The sequence below is a fragment of the Diabrotica undecimpunctata genome, chromosome 6 (assembly GCF_040954645.1).
Source record: "Diabrotica undecimpunctata isolate CICGRU chromosome 6, icDiaUnde3, whole genome shotgun sequence".
NCBI classification, from domain to species: domain Eukaryota; kingdom Metazoa; phylum Arthropoda; class Insecta; order Coleoptera; family Chrysomelidae; genus Diabrotica; species Diabrotica undecimpunctata.
In genome coordinates this window covers 125,861,648-125,872,754 of record NC_092808.1, presented here as the reverse complement: position 1 = coordinate 125,872,754, position 11,107 = coordinate 125,861,648, and the positions used below count along the sequence as shown (strand labels likewise).

Sequence of the window (11,107 nt, the reverse complement as noted above, 5' to 3'; positions counted from 1 at the left end):
TATTAAAAGTCGGGAAGCCAATGCAATCAAAGATTTATTTTCCATTATAATAGTTTAAAAATCAAATAGTTGATACCTATACTGTGTCTAATATCTCTATGACCATAAACAAAAAGAAAAATCAATAAAACCTCACTCATTGTCACTCATATCATAAGTCATAACTCCATACAGTAATAGTTCCATACATTTACCACGAAATATTACAATGTCCTCCAATTTATGCAATATTAAATTTTTTGTTACAATACAGTTCAGTGGCGCACCGAGGGGAGGGTTTTGGGGGTTAAACCCCCCCCCCCAGGACCCTATTCCGACACCGTTACTTACACATTTTAAGGACTCAAAATGGAGGTAACATCATAAAAAAAATTGTGGTGACCAACCAAACCCCCCCCCCCCCCAGAAGCTAATTCTAGGTGCGCTACTGATACAGTTATACATTTATTTTTACTAAACATTATGATTATTATGCACAGAAATTCACCATGCAAGATAGGTTTGCGTTTGCACCAAATATCACCGTTAACCAACACGTATTAATTTGCATCAATGGTGTATAATGTACTATGTTCATAATTTTTATTTGATGCGTCACCGATATAGTGTTGTAGGAAGACCATGAATCGTTTATTTTCTAGACTAGAGTCTAAAAAATATTTCATTAGTTTTGGTTTTGGTCTTTCGGCTCCAATACATTTAGGCAATTCTTCATACACATTTAAATTTAAAAGATGGATCATGCGAATTGCGAATATTTTCAAGGTTTTTCGATCAGCTGTTTGTAATAGTTTTTAAAGTTTAATTTATATTGTTTGGAAGGTTAAGAAATTAAATAAATATTTAATTATATCGTATACATGGTGAATTTATATTTATTAATTTATTAGTCGTAAACTTAAAAATTCCTCTTGTAAATAATTTGTCTTGTGCGTATTTGTTGTATACATACGAGTTGCGCGTTGCGCCCTATCGCGAAATGTAGCGTAGCTGATTATTGAAACTATCGTAACATTGTGAAATTTGAAATAATATATTTGTGTCTATGCGCTGTGATAAAATATCATATATCGACTATCAATTCAAGTGGTTTGTTTTAGTAGTATCAAATTATCGTTGGTCCTAATAGGACACACTAGATCATAGGTGATATTGATATATAGGTACTACAATTTTTGCCTATTGGTGCTATTATACCTACTTTCGACTCTTTGGATTTTGTGAAACTTTAAAATTGTGTTCATTTGCAGTAAGTATAATATCCGTATTCTCAATAATCATCTTTGGCAATAATAACAAATAATACTTAAGTAATTATTTTAAATAAAAAATATTAAGCCAGGTATTAAGATAAAATATAGGTACATTATTCAATTATAATTAAGTTTACTAAAATGGATAAAAATGGATCTTAAATAAACTTCTTAAAAGTTATAACTATTTCTGATGTTAGGTTTACTTTTAATTATAATGTAATAAACGTTTTTAAGTTGTTTATTTAGATTATACATTCGCAAATAATATAATTTCACTTCATTTTTACTTGATGATTGATTCATTATCGTCAAATTATTTGTTTTAAATTTATATCTTGTTGTTTAATCTTATTCTATTATTCTTTCCCTGTTTAGGTTAATAGTTGAATTACGAATTAAATAGATATTTTAATGGCAAAAAGTAGAATATATTTAGCTTCTCGTACATGTTAAGTTTAAAAATTATTTGGCAAAATGTTGTTTTAAAGGTCGCAAACAGCAGCCGCCGACAGCTCAGTGACAATTATTTTCACACATCTTCCAGTTACTTTGTTGGACATTCTAAATGAGATTTTTTATTTTGGATAAATTGCAAAATCACAGTTATTTCATTCCAATAAATTATTTTTTATTTTGAGTCTCAAAGTAGGTACTATTTGGATAGTACAAACCTCCGGATAAAAGATCAAGTTTTGTTTCTCTAGCTTATATTCTGCACAAGGCGAGTAGATATTCTAATTTCAGCATATCCAAAGAATTTGTTTGTTTTGAATAATTGGATTAAGTTATTTGGTACTTAATTGGTAGGAATCGCGACATATTCGTAATGTTGCGCAAGAGCGTTTCGCCCTAAATACAATGTGATTTAAGTTTTTATATTAAATGCTTTGTTGTTTACTACCATTGCTTATCATAATAAGTGTTTTACCTTTGCATACATTAAAGTTCAAACCAAAATTCATATTTAAAAGTCGGTTTACTTATAAATTTCTAGCATTAGTGAAATTATTTTGTTGTTTTTTCACGCCGTATTTGGTCTCGATTTAAAACACTTGGAAAGTCGACAAAGTCGTCTTTAGAAATAACCCCTAATATGTTGCTGACATAATTACTGCATCAGCTCTATCTGACAAACCCATCCAATGTTTTTGCATTTGTAGTAACATCAATAAGCTTCTTATAAACAACCAAATTTTGTGGCTCTCCCAACTGTGGTTGATGGTAGAGAATCGAAGTTCTGATTTTTAAGAAACGCTTCCCGTAGCATTTTGGTTTAAGGTTTTCAAAATTTTTCGTCTTAATTTTTTTAATAAATGCGGTGGGTGAATAACCATTATTCAATCATTACGATAGTTGAGGAATTCTCTTTCACGAATTGATCCTTTTTTTCGAATTTCCACAAGAACTGTCGTCAAAACTCTTACATTTGTATGCTGCTGTAACAAACATATACCTCCATTTTTCTTTGAATCTCGTCTCATCAGAGAATAGCCACCAAAACCTTTAAAATGTCCAGAAGAACTATTTTTTACAAATTAAAAAGAGTTTACACTAAAAAATCTGGCTATCCGCCAATATTTACTTATTACAAAGAGATATCCTTTGTTAAATGCATTTTGAGTTTGAGTAATTCTGGTTTTTCTACCACTGTAGTGGACTTGAGACAAATAATTAAATCTATTTGAATAAAAAATGTAGAAATGTAGTTGTCTTCAAGGATAATATTGTTGGTAAAGATTTGGGTAAATTGTTCCTAAACCTTCATAAAGACCTCACTACAAAGCAGTGGCGCACCGAGGGAGGGTTTTGGGGGTTAAAACCCCCCCAGGACCCTATTCCGACACTATTACTTACACATTTTAAGGTCTCAAAATGGAGGTAACACCATAAAAAAATTTTGATGACCAACCAAAACCCCCCCCCCCCCAGAGGCAAATTCTAGGTGCGCTACTGCTACAAAGATAGCTTAGAGCATCACTTAATGTAGTCCAAATGATAGATATAGAAAATTTAAAGCAAACACTTGTTGAAGTAGAACCATATGCTATTTTTAATTACAACGAAACAAATTTAGTGGATGACTCCAGACAAAAAGGTAAAAGAAACGAGTGAAATAAATATCCTGAACGAATTTGTAACTCTTCGAAAAGCGGTATCTCTCTAGTAGCTTCTGAGAATGCTGCTGGTGAGCTGTTGCCTCGTTCCGTAATTATCTTATAAGAACAGATAAGAAGCAAAATTATTAAATTGTCTCTCAGAAGACAAGAATAATACAATTTTAAGCTTATTTCACATAACACTTAAATTTTGGGTTAATATAAAAAATCAGATTTTTATAGGTTCAAAAGTGTTACCCTCTATAATTATTACTTTCAAGCTCTTCTTCTTGATGTGCCTATCCGTTACGAATGTTGGCGATCATCATGGCAATCTTTATCTTATCTGCAGTAGCGCGGAAAAGCTGCACAGATGTTGTATTGAACCAGATTTTGAGGTTCTTTAACCAAGGTGTTCTTCTTCTTCCTGTACCTCGTTTTCCAAATATTTTTCCTTTCAGTATGGCTTGAAGGAGAGCATATCTGGATTCATTTCGCATAATATGTCCGAAGAACTGTAACTTTCGGGATTTGATGGTGGCCAGTACCTCTTGGTTCTTATTAATTCTTCTGAGGACCTCCTCATTTGGGACTCGGTTAGTCCACAGGATCTTAAGCATTCTCCGACATAGCCACATCTCAAATGCTTCCAGTTTTCTGCACATATCTTCGTTCAAGGTCCACGATTCAACACCATAAAAAAGGAGAGAAGACGTAGCATTGCAGCATTCTTACTTTTGTATCAAGAGAGAGGTTGTGACTCTTGAAGAAGGCCCCCATTCGATTGAAGGTGGATCTAGCTTTTCCAATGCGTGCTCTAATCTCCTGGTTGTTGGTCCATTCTTAATTTATTATGGTGCCGAGGTAGTTGTAGTGCTTCACTCTTTCTATAGGGGATTGGTTGACGTAGAGTTCACCTTCTGTTATGCTTAACTTGCTAATTATCATAAGCTTTGTCTTCTTAACGTTTATATTGAGTCCATATTGTTGACTGTAATACCTGATTTTGTTCATAAGAACTTGCAGGTTTTATAAGTTGTCCGCAAAAACTTTGGTGTCATCTGCATATCTGATGTTGTTTAGCCGGTAACCATTCAGTAGAATACCTTTTTCAGTTTCGTGCAAAGCTTCGATGAATTTTCTTTCAGAGTACAGATTGAAGATTAGAGGAAACTAAATACAGCCTTGCCTCACTCCACGCATGAATTTCACATAGTCAGTGTGTTCAATTCTGAGATTTGCTGTCTGATTCCAGTAGAAACTTCTAATTATTTTCAAATCTTGGTTATTAATTCCTGTTTCTTTTAGTATTTGCATCATCTTGGCGTGCTTTACTCGATCAAACGCTTTCTCGTAATCAACCAGACATGCGTATACGTGGCAGTTGACGTTTCTGCATCTCTGGAATAACACTTGTACCTGAGACCAGACTTGTACCTGTGATAACACTGAGAACAAAGCCTTTCTAGTACCAACAGCATTTGTGAACCCGAACTTGTTGGGGGAAATTTGACTTTCACTCAGCTTGTAGATTCTCTTACCGATATTCCATTCGCTTTTGCTCTTTCTCCTATACCTTGCTACATTCTTATGGATTTGGATTGGATGAAATGAATGAAATTTTTGTTAAAAATTAATTACCATTAATTGAATCAAAACTATTTGCGGCCACTTTTTGACTGGCAACCTATCATCATTGTATTCTTCTATTATTAAATATACGAAAAAATGTGAGTTTGATTAACTACGTTATGAACGTAGTGATCTTTCGGTGGTATCTTTTGCTACAACATGAAATTTATGAGGCATTTAGGCAATGCGTCTAAAAAACGCTGAATTTTAACTTTCACATTACAAACATGTCCATTACACGTTGAAAAACGCAGTGCTTGTGTCATTGTTCTTAAGACGCTAGGACATTTATTTCTCGTTAGCCTTCTGAGTTTGCTGTTCTTAGTTGTTACTTTCAGTCTCATTTTTATGCAGTGTTGTCAGTAGGTAAGGGACCGGTTCAGAATCAGTTTAAGATATTTAGGCTGGTCTAAGTATTGTTGTGAATTTATTAAAAGATTCAATATTTATAACACTTACGGATTTAATTTATTTCTTTATTTATATTAACTTATCTGACAATAATTTATATATATCCGTACGTAACAAATTCGCGAGCGCGTCTTGAGAATTAACTGTTCCTTCCAAATAAAATGTCCTTTATATATGCCATTGCCTTTACGCTAGAATCATCGAACAGCCTTCTCGATTAGCGGCGAAATTATAACGGTAAGGCAAACGGGTATTTTTACATCGGCTCGACCGTTTCTGGAAGGTCCCTTCAGGTAAATTTCTGCCGGCTAATCGAATACTCTCGTAAAATCTAAAACAGAACAGCATTAGTCATAATATTTACGGTTATTTTAGGCCAGGATAATTATCGTAACAGTATTCTAATGTATTGCCATTCCACGCAATTTTAAGTTTTCGCTTAGCTTCTTTGCGCGAAGTTGGAAGGCACTTGGTATATATATTGAGAAGCATTGGTGCTAAAACACTTCCCTGTGGAACGCCGTCCTTTTGAACTGTCCACCTACTTACTTTGCTCTCCAGCATGGCGAAAAAACGTCCGTTTTTCAGCAAAGAATGCACGACCCTAAAGTCAGATCTATGAAAGATGCCCCTGTTATAAGTTTATCTTCAAGTCCTCTTTAATGTGTTCTGTGCGATGACTTGGTCGGTACAAGATTTGTTGGGCCAGAATCCGTTTTTTTTTTGGTGGAATGAGGTGATTGTCAACATTTTTTTTAGACATTTTTTTTAGACATAAAATTACCCTAATTGGTTATTTTTCTTTTTGTGGTTATTTATCTTAATTTATGTATACGTCACATCTTTTATTTATTAATTTTACAATTAATTCAAGTGTTTTGGCTTTTACAATTTTGATATTATTTTCAGGTAACATTCAAGAACAATGTCTACATTAAAATTCATAGACATAAAAGCAAATTTAACTAATAGTCAGTTCTCTGGAGCCTACAAATGTTGTTTTAGAGATCCTCCAACTCAGATTCATAAGCCAGATGTAAAACATGTGTTGGAAAGAAGTTGGGATGCTGGTTTGCAGAAAATAATAATATGTGCCCTAGATTTAGCTGAGAGTAAAAAAGCCCTAAGAATAGCAAAAAGGGATAACAGATTGTTTACTACAGTTGGATGTGCGCCTACAAGGTGTTTACAATTTGAAGAAAATGGTGAACCTGATTTATATCTTCAACAGCTAAAAGATGTAATTGCTTTAGGAAAAAAAAAAGTTATTGCTGTTGGAGAGTGTGGCCTTAATTGTGACGTGTACTACTATTACCCAATAAATCTTCAATTGAAATACTTTGAAGTTCAAGTACAATTAAGTCAAGCATTCAACTTACCTTTAATAATTTATTCTCAGGGAAACAGCGCGCCTAAAATGCTGCTTGACATCATACGTAAATATCCAGGAATAAAAGGTGTTATACATTTCTTCGATTCTACTATAGGAATGATGAGAACATTTATAGATGAAGGATTTTATATCGGATTAGATACATGGTCTTTCAGAGAAGAACAGACGATCGAAATTGTTAAAAGAATACCTGTGGATAAAATGTTATTTCAGACAAATTGTCCTGATAGGGTAATAAATCGCACCTTCCCCCCCTATGGGCATGTTTCTAGAGAGAACTTGGAGTTGTTGACAATAAAGAAACGAAAGTGGAGACCCGATTTTATGGTAACTGGAAGGAGCGAACCCTGTAATATAAGGCAGATACTGGATATGGCGGCTTTCGTTACCAACAGGAACAAAAACGAATTAGCAGAACAAGTTTACTGCAACACAATTCGTTTGTTCAATTTTGGGGAAAATACTTAATTTTAATCATCATATAAAAATATCTTTGTGAATTCACAGTGACCTTTGATCTGTTATCTCTCTCTTCAGTCTTGACTTCCTGGAGGGAGTGTAGTGGTCGTCGTGATATCGTGTATAGCCCGTCTCCATATATTTCTCTCTCTGGCTATTTCTATTACATCATGCATAGGTATCTTGCAAGTTCCTGTGATCTGGTTAATACATCTTATTGGAGATCTTCCTCGTGGTATTTGGCCTTCTAAGTTCACTTGAATGATGAGTTTCTACATATTGTCTATGTCTGACCTCATGAGGACCTTTAATTGTTGCCATTGGATAGTCTCGTACTGATATTTAATTCTTTTAGAATATAATTATTTGTTCTATGGTCGGTCTATAAAATTTGCAACATTCTTCTCCAGTAGAACATTTCCAGGCGTTTATCTTTCTAATTTCTGATTGCCTTAGTGTCCAAGATTCGTATCCATAACCTTGTAAACCTCAATCGGTGGAAACGTAGGAGCGCAGGATTCTCCAGCTTTTTACCCCGAAACATATAAATTGTTTACCAAAACGGCTAATGTCTCCTTCATCCCCACTTTTGGTATATGGAAGATACAGGCCAGCATACTCGGTTAAAAAAACTTTTTCTCCACACATTTCAACCGTAAGTATCCGTACATGAGCCAACATTCTTCATGTCGAGGAGCAATAAGTTTTATTAGTGCCTCTTTTATGAGACCATTGTATCATCAGGTTTCCTCATCTTCGTAGTTTTCTCTTCAGGGGTAACTTTGTTAGATGCAGTCCGGTTATCAGTTTGTCTCGCATTATTTCTACCTCGAAAAGTAATTGGAGGTTATATAGTACGACTACTTTGCCACATCCTGCTCCTTCATATTTTTTGAGCTTTCTTCTTTCTGCTCGGGGTGAATACTGCCGAGATACCTTCTTTGTAGAGTACCCGAACGACCCTCTAATGTTGGTTTTTGTCCCGATATTATAGGGATTAGTAGCTGTTTCTTAGGTTTCTAGTATAAATTTAGAATTTGTAACTATTATATTTTGTGACGGGTAGCTCTTTTAGACGGAAGACTTGTAAAACTCAGGTTTACTAAAAATAAAAATATATTTGGTCAAAATAAAATTATATTCAAGATAATAGAAATCAAACGCCAATCCTACGGCGACGGCATCGATGTACGGTTCGGCGACCCACTGTTTAATACCTGCGAAAAATTAAATACAATTAATGTCATAAAATTGAAACGACAATTACGATGTGTTAATACATATGCAGCGAAGACAGGAAGGAGGAATCAGAGGAATAGAGTTGGAAGGGGCCAATCAACACTCGATCAGACGAGGAGCGAAAAGTGACTAATCAACACTTGGCCGCGGGAAAGAATAGGTATGTCTTAGATCAATACTCCAAGACCGGGTACGGAACTGCCACTAGATCAACACTCCAGCAGAAGCGGTTGGCCTTCAGTCAATACCCTAAAGCCAGTGGATTTGTTATCAGATCAACACTCTGATGGAACTCTATTCTCTAGTGCTTCAGTTCCTATTTTATACGGTGGCCGGCCTCCCATCGCCTCTAGCGTGCATCATGGAAGAGGAATTTGTGGTGAGGGTACGTGTGTTCGGAGCGCTAACAGGACCGAGACGATTCATATCATTACAATTTTGATTGGAATACACAACTTTTTTAAAATACTTTATTTGCGGATTTTTTTTTTTTTTTAGCCCTTTTTCTATCCGAATTGTCGAATAAAGGCCTCTCCCATTTCTCGCCATTCATCCCTGTTGTGTGCTAGGCGTTTCCACATTGGTCCTGCGACTCTTTTGATATCGTCGCTCCAGCGCATTTGAGGTCTTCCTCTTGGTCTCTTCGCATCGTACAGTCGCCAGTTTCCGACTTCTTTGTTCCATCTACTATCTTCGAGACGTTCGTTGTGTCCAGCCCATTTCCATTTTAATTTAGCTGCTTGTTTCGCGGCGTCCTTTATTTTTGTTTTGTTCCGGATTGCTTCGTTCGTTTGCCGATCTATTAGTGAGATACCAAGCATCTGTCGTTCCATGGCTCGCTGAGTTTTTCGAATCTTGTCCATGTTCTTTTTTGTGAATGTCCAGGTTTGAGCTCCGTAAGTGAGAACGGGAAGGATACAAGAATCGAACACTTTGGTTCGAAGGTTTTGGGGTAGCTTTTTGTCTTTCAGTATGTATGAGAGTTTTCCAAATGCGGCCCATCCCATTCTTACTCGTCTGCTTATTTCGGTAGTTTGGTTTTCTTTGTTTACCTTGATATTCTGACCCAGATATATGTATTGTTCTACATGTTCCACTTTTGTTCCTTGGATGGTTATCGTCGGTTGATCATATTTATTCGACATTAGCTTAGTTTTACTCAGATTAATTTTCAGTCCTTTTTTTATGGATTCCGTATGAAGCTCATCGATCATCGTCTTCAGTTCTTTCCAGCTGTCGGCTATTAGTACTACGTCATCTGCATATCTGAGATGGTTTAAATACTTTCCGTTTATCGACAGTCCCTTCGTTTCCCAATTTAGTGATTTAAAGATGTCTTCAAGTGCGGCAGTAAATAGTTTTGGAGATATGGTGTCTCCCTGTCTTACTCCTCGGTTGATTTTTATTGGCCTCGTTTTCATTCCGTTATCCATCGTGACTACCATTTCAGCGTGTTGGTATATATTATGTATTAATATCCTATATCTAGAATCTATTCTGCTGTTGACCAGTGCTTCCTCAATAGCCCATAATTCTATGCTGTCAAAAGCTTTCTCGTAGTCTATAAATGCTAAACAGATTGGTAAATTGTATTCGTTAACTTTTTCTATTAGGACCTTTAGTGTGTGAAGATGGTCACATGTACTGAACCCTTTTCTAAATCCGGTTTGCTCTACTGGTTGATATACATCGAACTTTGTTGTCAATCTATTTGTAATTATTTTTGTGAATGTTTTATAAAGTTGTGATAGTAGTGATATTGGACGATAATTTTTCAGATCTGTATTGTCCCCTTTTTTGTGTATTAATATTGTGTTAGCAGTATTCCATTCCCTTGGTATGTTTCCTTCAAATAGGCATTTATTATTGCGGATTATTGGCTCCGAAATCGTTTGCTCAGAAATTAAATTATCTAAAGTATTTTGAAATAAAATTGTGGTATATTCCTATAAAATATAGTTAGATTTTTTTTTATCCTTTGAGTCCTTTTTTTTATTTTTGTTAATTTGGTACATTCTAGTCCGTACCTTCAGATCTTCCAATGTAGAGTATGATTTGAAAGGAGATGTAGACTAGTGCCTGAAGTAGACTATTTGTGACAAACACCGTTTTGACGTCAAGGTGGAAGGTCACAATGGGATATTTCAAGTTTTTACTTGTTATTATTCTCTGTAAATGCAGAATTTCATCATGTAATATGGCCCAAATAAGTTTGAACGGCTGTCGAATTTTTCAATTTTGTTCATTATTAATGTAATCCTTGATTACCGGATATAAATAGGTATAAAAAGGGGTAAGATTACGCACTTAGTTGATTGTTGAAAGATTGAAAAAAATATACACTCAAAATTCCTCATTAACATTCTTTACTCATCTGAGATAAGCCTAACAAAATTTTATTAACCAACATCAAACTGTAAATTTAAAAGGGAAATTCCTTTAACTTCTAAATATTTTAATATTATACTAAAATTTAAAAAATGTATAATTTTCCTATTTCTTAGATCATCATCATCATTGGCTTTTACAACTCTTCGTGAGTTTTTGCCGCGTTTACTATTGCCTTCCATTGATTCCGATCCTGTGCTATTATTTCCCATGGCCTTACTTCCATCTTCTCC

General features: G+C 34.9%; 1 pseudogene; it reads left to right on the top strand.

The window, feature by feature from the left end:
- The first annotated feature begins 778 nt into the window (after positions 1-778).
- LOC140443837 (deoxyribonuclease TATDN1 pseudogene) lies at positions 779-8,959 on the top strand (annotated as a pseudogene).
- Positions 8,960-11,107: the final 2,148 nt, after the last annotated feature.